Source organism: Myotis myotis, unplaced genomic scaffold (genome assembly GCF_014108235.1).
Source record: "Myotis myotis isolate mMyoMyo1 unplaced genomic scaffold, mMyoMyo1.p scaffold_m19_p_14, whole genome shotgun sequence".
Lineage (NCBI taxonomy): Eukaryota > Metazoa > Chordata > Mammalia > Chiroptera > Vespertilionidae > Myotis > Myotis myotis.
Window position 1 is genome coordinate 18,192,386 of NW_023416318.1, and position 16,451 is coordinate 18,208,836.

Sequence of the window (16,451 nt, forward strand, 5' to 3'; positions counted from 1 at the left end):
TTATGAGTAAAAATTCAAAGCAGTTATATTTTTAAATCTTAACACCTAACTGATTTCATAATCAAATAGAACTGTCAAATATTTGTCCTCAATTCTTGGCTCAATCTAATCCTCCAGTTGAATAATCTGTTGGAATTTAGAAATGGAGAGTCAAAATAAAGGTAGATAGCTATTGTTGAGGAATGAATAGCAACAAATTATTTATAATAGCAAAAAGTCTATAATAATAACAGTGTAATATGCTAATTAGACTGGACGTCCTTTTGGACGACCTTCCAGACGAAGCCGGGGCCGGAGGGAAGCCCAGGTCCCAGGTGCCAGAGGGAAGCCGGTGCCGGCAGCTGTGGGAAGGAAGGCCTACTCTTGCACGAATTTCAGGCATCGGTCTCCAGTAATGTCATAAGGGGTATATATCCATGGTTCAATTAAATCTAGAAATTTAATAAGCAAGTTTTAACTGAAAGTCAATTTATGAAAGGGCTTATTTTCTTATTTTGTATCAAGCTCACTAAATCTATAGAACAGGTTTTTATGGTTCTCCTTTTTATGCTTATCGATCAAAATATAACATGACTATGTTTTGAATTCAGTAGATTTTTTTTAATCCTCACCCAAGGATATGTGTTTTTTAAAATTGTTTTAGAGAGAGGAAGGGAGAGAGAGAGAAACATCGATGTGAGAGAGAAACATTGATGGGTTGCCTCCCATACCTAGGTATGTACCCTGACCAGGAATCGAACCCACAACCAACTGGGGGATTAGATTGAGCTAGGAATTGAGGATGATGCTCCAATCAACTGAGCCACCTGGCCAGGGCAGAAGTCAATAGAATTCTAATGGCAATTTCTTCTCTCTGTTTCTGTTAAGAGTCACATATAAGCTATAAACAGGCACATGTTATCAACAATGCTCTACTTTTCTTCTGTCCCCTGGACATTTTTGGTCACCCAAGTGATCTAAGGGACCACTTAAACCATATACTGGTTAGGTTTGGTTGGCCAGGATTTAGGGGTGGCATATTAGAGACTGGAAATTTGAAAGCTTTCCCAGGGAGTTGATGAGAGCTTGGGGAGGGGGCAATTTCTGGCAAGATCAGAACATCCCAGATGGTACTTGGCATTTGCTCAATGATTGCAACATAGCAGACATGTTTTCAAGGAGGAAAGTGAGAGGCCACAGTAACTGCCAGCTAAAGACCATTCCCATGCTTAGATCTGACTATAATTTAACATTACACATGATCACTAATCAGGCCCTCTGTTACCTCTCAAAACTTTACATCGGGACATGTCTTCAAAGTAATTTGACCTGTTCTGATTTTATTATTACAGTAGAGGCCTGATGCACGAAATTCATGCAAGAGTAGGCCTTTCTTCCCCCGGCTGCCGACACTGGCTTCCCTCTGGCACCCGGGACCCAGGCTTCCTTCGCAGCCCTGGCTTCGTCCGGAAGGTCATCTGGTCTAATTAGCATATTATGCTTTTATTATTATCACATATCACCTAGTTATCTGCAACCCCTAGCCCACTCTACCCCTCCATTTGAATTATCTGCTGGAATTTGGGATTGGAGAGTAACAGATGAGGGTAGATAGCTATGGTTGAGCAGTGAATAGCAACAAATTGTTTTGGATAGCAAAATAATTTCATAAGTAGTATTATATGGTTCTAATTGAACAATGAAATTTAGAAATTAAATAAGCAAAAGTTCAAACTGACCCTGAAATTATGAAAGGACTTATTTTCTTATTTTATATCAATTCAACTACTTTAAGTGAACAGGACAAGGGTTTTACTGAATTCCTTTTTATTCTTAACAATCAGTAAAACTACTTCGGAGTGATAGAGTTTTCTTGAATACTCATCTTCTGGAAGATAAGAATCACTTCCCACAGTTTTCCTAAATAATGTTAAGTCTGGACACTCAGAAAATAAAAGGTAGATATTTCTGATAGTAATGGGCTTTTTCAGCACCTTTTTGCCCTCTATATCAAGGGATATATTTTTAACTTCCTAGATCTAATCTTTGGAATTCTTAAATCCAGAGGGAAACCAGTGAATGCAAGGAAGATGTCCAATAAACAAAGAGAGAACCAGGCTAGCAACCCATGGTTTAGGGTGGCATAAGAGAGTATCTTAGGAGAGGGAAGTATAGTAGAGTTTAAAGGAGTCCTGGTTGAGATTGGAAAGGAGGCTGGAGTCTCTCAGCATCAGGATACAAGTGTTGTGGTCAAGGGTCCCAAGATAACACTAGAATGTCTCTGTGACTTTACTCCAAGAAATATCTGAGGCTGGATATCTGACCTAGAAAGAAAACTTAAGGGTGAGTCTGAAGCAAAAGTCCTGTAGCATCTTTCTTATTGTTACTCGCCAGAGAATAATCCTAGGGGTTGGAGGTGGGAAAGGTACTTGTTATGCTAACATTTGGAGAATAGTCCTTTGCCTTACATGTCTCCAATAGTATTCCTCACCCTGTTCTTGATTTCAGCATTTACTTAGTAATAAAGCAAAACATATGACTATAATTTACAGAGATCTTGGCGAACATCAAATCTATGTCACTATGTAAATCAGGAGCATTCAGTTTTCTTTTTTTTTTTTTTAGCTCTTTATTTATTTTTTTAAATCTTTATTGTTGAAAGTATTACATATGTCCCTTTTTCCCCATTGACCCCTTCAAGCCTGCCTGCCACCCCCCCAAGACTTTCACCACCCGGTTGTTTGTGTCCATAGGTTATGCATATATGCATACAAGTTATTTGTTGATCTCTTCCCACCCACCCATCCACTCCCGCCTTCCCTCTAAGATTCGACCATTTGGTCCATGCTTCTAAGTCACTGGATCTATTTTGTTCATCAGTTTATTTTGTTTATTAGATTCCACATATGAGTGAGATCATGTGACACTTGTCTCTCTTTGACTGGCTTATTTCGCTTAGCATAATACTCCGTAGGCCCTTCCATGCTGTCTCAAATGGTAAGTTATCTTATTTCTTACACTAATTTGATATTGCTCAACTAATCAGACTCTTACGTTGTTCTCTAAGATTCACACCCAGGTTGAGACAATTCTTTTTACGCATATTCCGGAATTAATTTGTCTAATCTTATTAGGGATCCCCATACATACACCCTCAAATCAGGATTATTTTCCTTTTCATTGGTGAGGCAAAGTCTGTTTTGTGTGTTTGCAAATGTGTTGCACCACATTTTTCAGCTCCCAGGTAAACTGATTCTTCTAGTCACCAGACATCTTTGTTAAGTAATATGTGTCTCATTTTCCATTCTCTGGAATATCTTAAAACTGGATTCTTTGCCTTTATTAAGGTACACAGCCCTCAATCTTCTCTTTCTTTCTAGTCAGATTGTTAGTTCTCTTAGACACTTAAATGTATTTATGTTTCTAGACCTCATGCAATTTTCACCTCTACATATTATATTTTTCCTCCTAGGCAGAGTTCTTTCTTAGTAAAAAGTTTAACATATTTAATACCCAATTTTCCTTACTCCTTTTTCGAACACAATAACTCATGATTACCCTTAAATCTATACAGATTTGGAGGCAGAATACCACATCAAGCCCAAGTTTCATGGGAATATAGTCCGATTAAGTGTGCTGAAAGTAGGAAGTTCATTCTTCTCTTTAGTTGCCTAATTTCTGTGAATTGGGAACAGATGAGAACCCTGTAATATATATACTCAGTTGATCCTTATTATTCATAGAGTATGTATTTGTGAATTTGCCTACTCACTAAAATGTATTTGTAACCCCCAAATCAATACTTGTAGTTGCAGGTCATCCATGAACATGCACAGAACAGCTGAGATGTGAGTCACCTGATACTCTCATTCCTAGCTAAGGGTTGAACAGGCAATGCTCTGCCTTCTTGTTTCAGCTCTCAGACTGTACTAGTAAATAGTATCTTTTTTGTGGTCCATTTACTGGTGGTGCCATGTTTTTTAATTTTGTACACTTTGTTGGTGATTTTATTGTTTAAAAGGGCCCACAAATGTAATGCTGAGGTGCTTCTACTATTCTTAAGTGCAAGAAGACTGTGATTTTTGCTTTACAGAGAAGTGTGTTAGATAACCTTCATTCAGGCATGAGTTATAGTGTTGTTGACTGTGAATTCAATGTTAATGAATCAACAACTTACATTAAATAAGGTGTCTTTATTTATTTCTTATGAGAGAGAGGGAGAGAGAGAGAGAGAGAAACATCAATGTGAGAAAGAAACATGGATTGGTTGCCTCCTGAACATGCCCTGCCTGCGGATCAAACCTACAACCTGAACGTGTGCCCTAATTGGGAATCAAACCCACCACTTTCTGGTGTATCGAAAGATGCTCCAACCAACTGAGCCACACTGTCCAGGATCTAAATAAGGTGTCCTTAAATAGAAGTACACATGAAACAAGGTTATGTATTGATCAGTTAACTAAAATGTCATAACCAGATGCTCCTAGGAACTTACCCCTGTATTTCCTCTAGGAGCAATGATTCAATATTTGTCATTCAGTGTTTACAATGACTTTATAGAATCTAACTACTACAAATAATGAGATTTGACTGCATGTGTGTGTGTGTGCATTTCCATGTAGCAAAACTACTGCAACTGGCTAATACTACTATTGCCTTAAATAGCATATTATAGTTATAAGGAGCCCCTAAAAAGCCTATAAATTAAATGTAGTATAATTATATATACATTTACCCTTTGATCTAACGATCGTATTTCTGGAAATCTATCACAAAATCATACTGGCAAATGAAAGAACACAAATCACTATGAATCTTCTAATGGAAGTGCACAATACCACCTTTGAAATGGTCTCGCCAAAACTGACTTTTAATCTGATTATACTTCTAGACTTAGCTACTAATTTACAGAAAATTCAAAGGAAAGGGGACTATGTGAAACATATGTAGATGCAATCGGCAAAATCCAAACCAGAAATTCTACTGAACAACAACCCCCTACACACACACACACACACACACACACACACACCTTGGAGCTTAAAAGAGACCTAAGCACTTAAATACCAAACATTGACAAGAATATGCAGCAACTTGAAATTTCATACCTTACTAGTGAGAATGTAAAATAGTAAAACTACTTTGGAAAAGTTTCTTATAAAGTTAAACATCAACCTACTCTTTGACTAAATAACCCCATTCCTAGAAATTTATCCAAGAGTAATGAAACATATCTACAAAAAAATTCTTATATTAGTGTTCATAGCAGCTTTATTCTCAATAACCAAAAACTTGCATTGACCCAATGTCCATCAACAGGAAAAAGAATAAACATATTATAGTAGTGATAGCAATTATGAGAAACAAACTAATCCAACAGCATGGATGCATCTCACAAGCATTATTCTGAGAAGCTTGATATGAGTGTATAAAATTCTGGAATAGGTACTAATCTAAGATAAAACAAAACAAAAAAATCAAAGCAGTGGTTTCCTATGAGGGGATAAGAGGCATGAGGGAACCATTTAGGAAGATGTAAATGTCCTATCTGATTATAGGGTTGTGGGTTACATTGGTACATTCATTTGTAAAAATCGTACTGTTAAGATTTGTATATTTAAATATATGTGCATTTTACTGCAAAAGACTGTAAAAATAATGCCATGAAAATTGGGGAGTAGGGGGAGGTACAGCTGATAAAAAATGACAGACTGTTGATCATTGCGAAGCTGAGTGTTTACTACATATATTGTTCTGCTTACTTTGAAGTTTTTCATTATATATAGTTGTTTGTTTGTTTTTTATAAAAAGAGAGATTAAGAGACATAACAACCAATGGCAGGTATATTCCTTTTTGGATCCAACTTCATAATAACTGTCTGGATATTGGAGGATATTAAGGAAATATTCAGGGTTTTTATTTTTAGGTGTGATGATTATATTGTAACTATGTTTTTGAAATAAAGATACCCACTTTTTAAGAGACATATATGAAAATACAGATGAAATTATATGGCGTCTGAGATTTATTTTGAAATAAGCCAGTGGGTGTGGTGGGATAGAGATAACCCAAGATCTACCAGGAATTGAAAACTGTTGAAGCTGAATGATGGGTACAGGGGGTTGGTTCATTAGATAGTTCTCTCTCCTTCTGTATATTTTGAAACTTTCTAAATTATAACAGATTTTTAAATAATGCATTTTGGAAATGTACTCCCGTAAACTGAAAAGCTGCAGGCTGGCTGTCTAGTCACATGGATGGAACTGTATCTCTGCTGATGAGCAATGCTGATTTTATCTGAGAAGAGACAGGCTGGGGGCAGGCACCTGGGCTGGTAACACTAGAAGGGGGCGTGTGGTGACTCAGGTTGAGAGGCTGGGAGCTTCGTACAGTGACACAGTCGGGTGGGGCTGTAAAGAAACTGATCTCTGAGAGGTAACTGTGGAAGCAGGACAGGCAGGAGAGGACAGATGAGTAACGCAGGATGTGAAACTGCATGGGGGAATTATGAGAAAATATTAAAGCAGGACCAGTTTGGGAGAGCTAGTTGTGAGGAATCAATCCTCAGAAAGGGAAAGCTCAAATAGAAAAATTCTATTGGCAAAGTCCAAGATTTCTGTAGTCAGGTCTACCAAGAGATTTTTAAAAACTGAGGAGTTTAGCCCTAACTGGTTTGGCACGGTGGATAGAGAGTCAGCCTGCGGAGTGAAGGGTCCTGGGTTCAATTCTGGTCAAGGGTACATGCGTGGGTTGCGGGCTGATCCCCAGTGGGAGGCATGCAAGAGGCAGCCAATCAGTGATTCTCTTTCATCATTGATGTTTCTCTCTCTCCCTCTCCCTTCCTCTCTGAAATCAATAACATATATATATATGCTGAGGAGTTTAGGGAGTAAGTTGCTACTTTACTTACTAAACTCAGATAACTAGAGATAACTAACAAGGAAAGATTGGGTTACATATAGTGTACAACCCAGGTGAGAGGATGAAATAGTGAGAATTAAAATGGGAATTGTAATGCTATCCAATAGGCATGAAATAAATGTTTAGGATTCATCCAATCACTAAATCCAAGAGTGTGGATAAGATTACCCAGGAAGAGTGTGTAGAGCAAGTATGTCAAACATGTGGCCCGCTGGCTGCGAGTTTGACATGCTTGTAGAGAAATAATGATGATACTAGCTAACATTTATCGCATTATGAAGATCTTACTTGTGCCAAGCATCTGCTATAAGTTATCTCATTTAATCTTTACTACCACCATATGAGATAAGTACTTGTGGTAGTGACGTTTATGTGTTAACTTCATTGGACCATGGGGTGCCCAGATATTTTTCAAACATTATTCTGGGTACATCTGTGAGGATATTTTTTGCATGAATTTGAATTGGTGGAGTGAGTAAAACAGAGTGTCCTTCCTAATATGAGTGGGCCCGATCTAATCAATTGAAGGCCTATTTAAATAGAACAAAAAGGATGACCCTCCTGCAAATAAGAAAGAATTTCCTCCTGCCTGACGGCCTTGAGCATGGAGATTGGCCTTTCCTTCCTTTGGACTCCACCTGACACATTGGCTCTTCCTGGATTTTAAGCCTGACAGCTTTCAAACTGCAACCACACCATCCCCTCTCCTGTGTCTCTAGCTTGCTGACTGCATATCTCGGGACTTGCCAGCCTCCATAACCATGTGAGCCAATTCCTCGCAATACATCTTTTCCTTTTTTCTTTCTTCCTTTCTTTCATCTATCTGTCTATCTATCTATCATCTATCTATCTATATCTATCTATCATTTATCTATCTATTTCTCCTGTTGGTTCTTTTTCTCTGAACAACCCTGACTAATATAGTATTTATCCCCTTTAACAATTGAAGGAACTGAGAGGCCTGAAATTACTCAACTACAAAATTGTAGCTCGATCCAGAATTCAATTCCAATTTATTTTACCTAGAGCTTGATCCACAAAGTTGCTTCTCCTCTAGTGTTTACTTTATTAATGAATAACTCCGATATATAATGCTTAGTTACACACTCAGGAATCTCAAAATTATCCTTCCCTCTTCTTTCCCTCACTTCCCACATCCAACCAGCAATCAAGTACTATTTATTCCACCTCTTAAACATCTTTAGTAACTGTTCTCTTTGTTTCATTCTCCACAGCTACTGAATTTGTCCATCATCTCTCACCTGAATTATTGCATATTCTCTTAACTGATCAGTGTGTTCAAACCTAAATATGACTTACGTCACTCCTCTTTTTAGAATCTTCCGACAGGTCCTCATTTCCAAACTCCTTGGCACAGTATGATGCACAAGGACTTCTGTGATCTGCTTCCAGAAAATCCGTCAACCTCATCATTCAGGGTGTCCTCATCACACTCTGACCTGGCTATACTAAATTGTTGTAGGTCTCAAAATGAGCCCAGCCATTTCACTTTTCATGTCTCTTCTCACCGTGCAAGCTCTAATGAAATGCCTGGCTCTCCTGGTGAGCACCTACTCATTTTTCAGGATTTAGCTTAATCACCATCTTCTCTTTGAAGTGTTTTCTGAGTGTATGCTCTTGTAAAATTGATTATCCCCTTCTCTACATTCCTACTATTTCTTGAACATACTTCTAGAAAAGCACCTGTAAATTATATTGCATTTATCTAGTCACTTGATTATAAGCTTCTTGAGGGCTGGGAATATGAAAAATTAATCTTTGTATCCAGAGCATGCACCATAGTATATGCTCAATAATCATTCAATGGAAGAATAAATGCACAAAAATTGAGATACAAAATATGTCATTTTTCCATGAGAAAATAAATAAATAGGGATGGAAACACAAACTAAATCTTCTCTTCATGAGTTTTTTACTTATTTTTTTTTAAGTTCCAAAATAATCGTTTATATACTTGTTGGTTGCACTAATACTGAGAATATATAGGCTGCATTCTTTGGTATACAGGCATATTCCTTTAAAACATTAAAATCTTAACTAGCTTGTCTTTGACATTTTCCAAATATATCTAGAATGTCAGAGCCAGAATTTGGGCCTACAAATCTTTTGAGTGAAAGCCCAGGCCTTCAAATAATATGCCATTCACAGGTTTAAAATAGGAGCATGTTCCATGTTGACTGTGAGCTATTTGGAGACTTCGAGGACATTAAAAGATAATTTTATTTTGTGGAGGAATGCTGGGAGGTAAGAGTTCTGAGAGACACCTACCTATTATCTGAATATTAAAATGAACACACACACACACACCTTTGTTACTCTCAAATCTAGGCATCTCAAGAGTCTAATAGGCAGCTTAGGATTTTCCCAATTCCAAAAAGAAATCTGCCTGAACTTTTAGTAAACAACAAAACAAAAAAAAACGTTTAGCACATATGAACTAATAAATTATTTGTCAGTACAAGATGCGAGAAATTTTTACTGAAATGAAAAAAATATATTTGCAGCAGGTGAAACATTTTCAATAAAAGGAGAAAAATAAGTTTGCAGCAGTTTCTTCAAATCATAAGGTTGGTGTGTCCAATTTCCTCTGCATCATTTACTAGCAAATTAGATGTATTGCATGATATTTTGAAAAAAAGTTGCAATATTGTGATTTTTCCTTAGTTTATATCCTGAGTACCTTTTCCATGTATGTTTAAGAGGAGAGTAGGAACAGAGTTTTTGTTGATTTTTATGTACTCAGGTGGTGGAGGAAACTTGTTGCAATTTACTGAGCAACTTTCCAAGATTAAAAACTTTTTATAATTTAAGAGATACAAAAAAAACCCTAACTTATTAGTCCCCCAGGATTCACATTCTCACTGAAATGACTATACCAAATTTGAAAGTATAGCTAAGCCCTGGCCGGTTTGACACAGTGGATAGGGCGTTGGCCTGCAGACCGAAGGGTCCCAGGTTCGATTCCAGTCAAGGGTACATGCTTGGGTTGCTGGCTCGGTCCAACGTGTAAGAGGCAGCCAACCAATGATTCCCTCTCATTATTGATGTTTTTATCTCTCTCTTCCTCTCTGAAATCAATAAAAATATATTTTTTAAAAAAGTGTAGCTAAGTAACAACATAGCTGCTTTGGTCAAGGAAGTGGAGGTATTAAACTAGATATGAAGACAGAGCTGGTGGTTATTGGAACCTTACTCATTTTCCTTATCTGAACAGTCCTGAATTCAAAACACTGCCTATTCTGAATATCTATACAGAACGGTATGGTGAAGGTAAAATCATAATTTCAAAAAGAGATCCACAGCTTTTGATATATAAATGAATGCCACCTTGATTTTCTACACCTGACTTTGGAGTACAAACGCCAACATACAGGGCTGGGCAAAAGTGGGCTTACAGTTGTGAGTATGCGAAACATAGAGTTTATTCCTGTATTATTATTTATTAATGATTATATTATTTTTCATGCAAACAACTGTAAACCTACTTTTGCCAATCCCTGTTTGTCTAAATTGAGATATATCTACATTATTGTGGCTCAACTTCAAAATATATACTCTGATGGAGCATTTACTATATTCCCAGGACTGCACTATGCACTTCACATACATATATTTACTGCTTGAAGAAAAACTTATCAAACTAATAGTAAGTGAAGTTCATCCAACAGATGTACTAGCCCTGGAATTTTAGTGACAAATATGTGAGTCCCAGGAATATTCTCAATCATGAAGCTACTATAGACTCGTGGCTGTTCTGATTAGGTTCAGCTTTACATAACATAGAATACAAAATAACAATGGCTTTAAACAAGATAGATGTTTATTTCTCTCTCACTTAAAAGAAATTAGGACATATAAAGTCCAGACACTTCCTGTTAGCTCCATGGACATTAGGGACACAGATTTCTTCTATATATCTACTTCTCTGTTCTAAGCATATATTTTTATTAGGATTTCACTTTATCTCCACTATAGACTTACTAGCTATAACTATTTGTTTTATTTTTGATGGCTGTTCTCAGGTTTAGAATATCCATTTTTAATTTGAAATAATTTACTTTCAAATATTAGTATAACACTTCACATTTAATGTAAATTCTAACAATTCCATTTCCCCCATCCTTTGAACTATTGTCAAATATTTTACTTCTGTATGTTATGAACTCTATTTTAGTATTATAATTTTTGCTGTAAATAGTTACGTGTCTTCTTTAAAAAATTTAATGAGAGGGAAAAGTCTTATATTTACCATATAATTATCATTTTGGGCACTCTTCATTCCATAGTATACATCCAAGTTCCCATACGGTATTTTTTTTTAATGCTAAAGTAGTTACTTTAACATTTCTGTGATATAGTTCTAATGGCAACATTCTCTCAACTTTTGTTTTCTTTAGCATTCATTTTTGAAAGATATGTTCTCTAAATATGGGATTCTATATAACAGATTTTCTTTTTCAGCACTCTTTTCTCTTTTTGTTTAAATGTATTGGGGTGACATTGGTTAATATGATCATGTGGGTTTCTATGTTACAAGATCTGTATGTTGCACTGTGTGCTCACCACCCAAAGTCAAATCTCCCGTCACCATGTATTAGGACCCCTTCACCCCAGCAATTTCATTGGCTTCTGACTTGCAGAGTTTCTGATTAGAAGTTTACTGAATTTTTGTCTTTGTTTCTCTATGTACAGAATATACTTTTCCCCCACCACTGACTGCTTTTATTTTCTTCTTATCACATTTTCAACAATTTAATAATGATGTCGTTTTCAGTGATTTTTGTGAGTGCCTGTGAATGTGTGTGTTTGCCTTGCTTAGGGCTCATTGAGCTTCTTGAGAACCTGGGTTATAATTTCCATCAAATATTTTCAGTTATAGTACTTCAAATAATTTTTATCACTCCCTCTCATCTTTGTCTCACCAAGAACTCCAGTTACACATATATCAGAATAATTTTTTTTATTCCACAGACTAGAGGCCTGGTGCACAAATTCGTGCATGGGTGGGGTTGAGCCAGCCCACCCCCATTGGGGCCCAGGGGAAGGGGCCTCAGGCAGTTAGCCGTCCAGCCCCACCCTCTGGTCAAACACTCCGTCAAGTGGGTAATTTGCATATTAGCCTTTTATTATATAGGATTACTGAGGCTCTGTTTTTCTTTTTGTGTTTTCAGGTTTTTTTTCATGTACTTTATTTTGGCTAGATTTCTACTGCTATGCATTCAAGTTTCCTAATCTTTTCTTGTGACTGCCCAAACTGCTGCTGAGTGTTAATCCCCTTGCAGTGAAATTTTTATTTCAGAAGTTGCAATTTGTAATCTCTAGAAATTCAATTTTTTTGTCTTTAACTTCTCTCTTTCAGCATAGGGAGCATATCTACACTAATAAAAGAGAAACATGGTAATTGGCGTACAACCGCTACCCTTCCTATTGGCTAATCAGCAAGATATGCAAATTAACTGTCAGCCAAGATGGCGACCGGCAGCCAGGCAGCTTGAAACTAACATGAGGCTTGCTTGCTTCAGTGACGGAGGACTCCAACATTCCCCGCCTGACTTGCCAGCCTCTCAGCTGCAACTCTAAGCAACTACGTTGCAAATGTAGAAGCTAAATAAAACCCCAGAAACCTGCTTTACTCAGCGGGGCTTCAGCCAGCCGGACCGCAACATTGTATCAAATACAGACGGTAAACAAAGGCCAGAAACCTGTTTTCAGCAGCCGAGGCCTCAGAGCTAAAGCTGGCCCAGAATTAAAAAAAAAAAGAAAAGAAAAGAAAAAAAGGAGCGGTTGGGAGCTTCAGTCACCCGTCAGCCTGAAAACGGCCCTCAGCCCCTCAGCCAGACTGGACAGGCACCCCAGTGGGGACTCCCACCCAGATCCAGGACACCCTTCAGGGCAAACCAGCCAGCCCCCACCCGTGCACCAGGCCTCTATTCTATATAGTAAAAGGGTAATATGCCTCCCGGCACTGGGATCAGTGGAGCCACGAGGCCTCCCGGCACCTGGATCAGCGTGACAGGGTGCAGCGCCCTAACCCCTTGATCAGCCCTGCTCTGTGTGTGACGGGGGGCGGTGCCCCAACCCCCCTGATGGGCCCTGCTCTGTGAGTGACAGTGGGGAACTCCTCAACCCCCTGATCCGCCCTGCTCTGTGTGTGACAGGGGGCAGTGCCCCAACTCCCCTATTGGCCCTACTCTGTGCGTGACAGGGGGTGGCGCCGCAACTTCCCTATCGACCCTGCCTTGAATGTGACAGGGGGCAGTGCCCCAACCCCCCAATCAGCTGTACCCTGAGCATGACTGAGGGTGGCATTGCAACCTCCCAATCCGCCCTGCTCTGTGCATGACAGGGGGTGGCGCCCCAACTCCCCAATCGGCCCTGCTCTGAGCCCGACCGGGGGCTGCACCTAGGGATTGGGCCTTCCCTCTGCCACCCGGGAGCAGGCCTAAGCCAGCAGGTCATTATCTCCCGAGGGGTCCCAGACTGCTAGAGGGCACAGGCTGGGCTGAGGGACCCCCTCCCCCCGCCCCCATGCACAAATTTTTGTGCACCGGGCCTCTAGTTTATAATAATTGTTTTAATGTTGTTGACTGTTAATTCTACCATTTCTGGCTTTGTTTATATTGACTAACTTTTCTCCTGGTTATAGATTTCATTTTCCTACTTCGATGTATGTTCTAAATAGCTTGCTAGTTCCCAGGCATTTTCAAGATTTTTCCTGCTTACTCCTTAAGTGCTGGTGTTCTCCAGGGTACTATTATTGACTCCTCCTTTTCTGCTGTGCATATACTCTCTGGGTGATCTCATGCATTCTCATAATTTCAACTACCAATCTTCTGCAGTATGGATCTCTCTTCAGAGCATTAGAGTCATACTCACACCACTTCTCCACCTAGATATCCAAACTCATCAAATTCCCACTCAAAAACTGTTCAATGTCCTGTATTCCCTAACTCAAATGAGTGGCAACACTAGCTCATGATCAGAAAATCTGTTACCCTTCTTCCTTGTAGCAGATATTGTGGTCCCCATCTCCAACCCACTCTCAGCCTCAATTCTTCTTTTGGATGATCACTTGAACTTTTATTGGGATATCCACACCTCCTCAATGCAGCTTTGTGGAAAGCTCCTTTGGGTCTAGGAACAGGGCATATGTCTTTACCCTCAGACAATTAGCCTCATACCATACCCTGGCCACCATTTTTGGGTTATGGAGACACATGAATCAATTCTTGAGGCTTCTGGGGAAGTAGTTTTCTCTTCTTTCTAAGAAAGTTTCCAAAAATGACTCTGTTCTTTTCCCCTCTTGGACCTACTGGCAAAACTTGCAGCCACAGGAATTGTTGGCAACTGTCATTTGACCATAAAGTTGATACTAAGGAAGGAAAAGCAATGAAACAAGTAAGAAACGTGTCCTAAATGACATCACTGAGCTGATGAATTATTCAGCCCTTGAGCTCATTTTTTTTCTCAGGACTTTTTATCTGGACAGGTCAATACTGGTTTATTGGTTAAACCAGTTAGAGTTGAGTTGTTGTTTTATTTTGTTTTCGCTGCTGGCAACCCCAAGCAGCATAATGGATAACTTTCCTTCACTCTTTACCTGCAAACACTGGCAGTTACTCATTAGGTTCTATTAATTCTATCTCTCAAATAGTGTTTGATTACCCCAGTTCTGTCTCCTGCCAGTGCCTTAGGTTCAGGCTCTCATCTTTCTTGAAATGTATAAAATGCATTTCTAAGATGCATATCTTATCAAAATTTCATCTGTTCACAATCCTGGCAGTTTTCCATTACTTCCAGCAAAGAGTACACATTCCTCAGCATGCTGTACTAGATTCTTCATGAACTAAGATGTCTCCTTTACTTTTTCTGTGTCTCCTTTTGCCCCTCTTCCCAACCTAATTCTACCACCAGCATTGCTGAACTCTGCTGAATCAAAATACTCCTTGGTCTCATGACTCTAGCACTTTGCTCTTGCTGCCCTCCACAACCCCCTCAATGCTCTCAATCACTTCTCTCTTCCCCCTCCTCCACCAAACTATACAAACTCCTAGTCATCCTCAAGTTCAAATGTTCTTTGAAGCATTCCCCAACCTTGCCTGAGTTTGGGATAGCTGTGTATTAAGCACCTGATGTACTTTCCTATTACATTATTTATCTCACTAAGTCTGTTTATTTACCTGTCTCCTCCTCTGCACAGTAAGCACTTTGAAAACAAGGAGTGGTTTTTTCACATTCTTGTATCTCTGTTTTGGGACCTAATGTAGTGTCTGGGATATACTCAATAAGTATTTTTTGAATGAGTAATTATGTGGTCTGCAAACATAAAGATTTCTGATCTGAGACTCTATTTAAAAACCTTGCCTTGGCTGGTTTGGCTCAATGGATAGAGCATCGCCCTGCAGACTGAAGGGTCCTGGGTTCGATTCTGGTCAAGGACACATGCCTGGCTTGCAGGCTTGATGCCCAGTGGGGGGTGTGCAGGAGGCAGCTGATTAATGATTCTCTCTCATCATTGATGTTTCTATCTCCCTCTCCCTTTCCCTTCTTCTCTGAAATCAATAAAATTATATTTAAAAATAAAATAAAAACCTTGGCTTTTCCTACTTTAAATGTGTTTCTGATTTCTAAGCATTATTTTATTTTCTTCCAGGGTATGGGGTTTTAGGTAGGCAGAGAAAAGAAAACAAAAGAGCTTGAGACAAGTTGACTTTAGTCAGTCCTGTCCTGCCTCTCACCACCCTCCTCCACTATCTGTGGGTGTAGACTTAGCTGACCAGCCCAACAGCATACTCAGCCCTTGGTTCAGACTTCTCTTATTGCCAAATGAGTTTGCCTATATATATATATATATATATATAGAGAGAGAGAGAGAGAGAGAGAGAGAGAGAGAGAGAGAGAGAGAGAGAGATAGCAAACAATTTTCAACTTTCCACCTATAATCTGAATTTGCACTTTTTGAATTTTGTATTTATTAAAAATTGTAGCCCTTAAAATAATCTGGACTATTTTACACCGATCAACTAAAATACAGCGATCTTAACCCTGAACTTTACTTTTGCTGGCCTTAAAGTTAGAAGTGACTACCTAAGTGAAAATAATTACTGTGGGGGCCGAACCTCTGATAGTGATGATGTTCCTAACAGTTTTATAACTTAATTGTTAAGTTACTAGAAGGCACTACATTTCTACAAGTCTTAAGATGTGTGTGTGTTGTGGTGGTGATGGGGGTGGTGGGGGGGGAGAGGGGGTGGATGGATTTGAGGCAGAGAGTTTTCACTTGAAGGAGGGGAAGAAAATGGGTATTTTGTGATTTAGGATTTGTGAAATAAAATTAAGCAGCAGGGAAGACCGATATATGGGGAGGAAATCAGATTTCACTGGGCCCTTGTGAGTTGTGAGGCTAGGAGTTGGGGGTGGAGCGATGTAGGAAAGACTAACTAAGGGCGGGATCTCCAACAGCACCATAATACAAGAAGGGCCTTGTTCAGTGAGCAGCAGCACTAAACACGTTCTCTTCCTTAGTGTG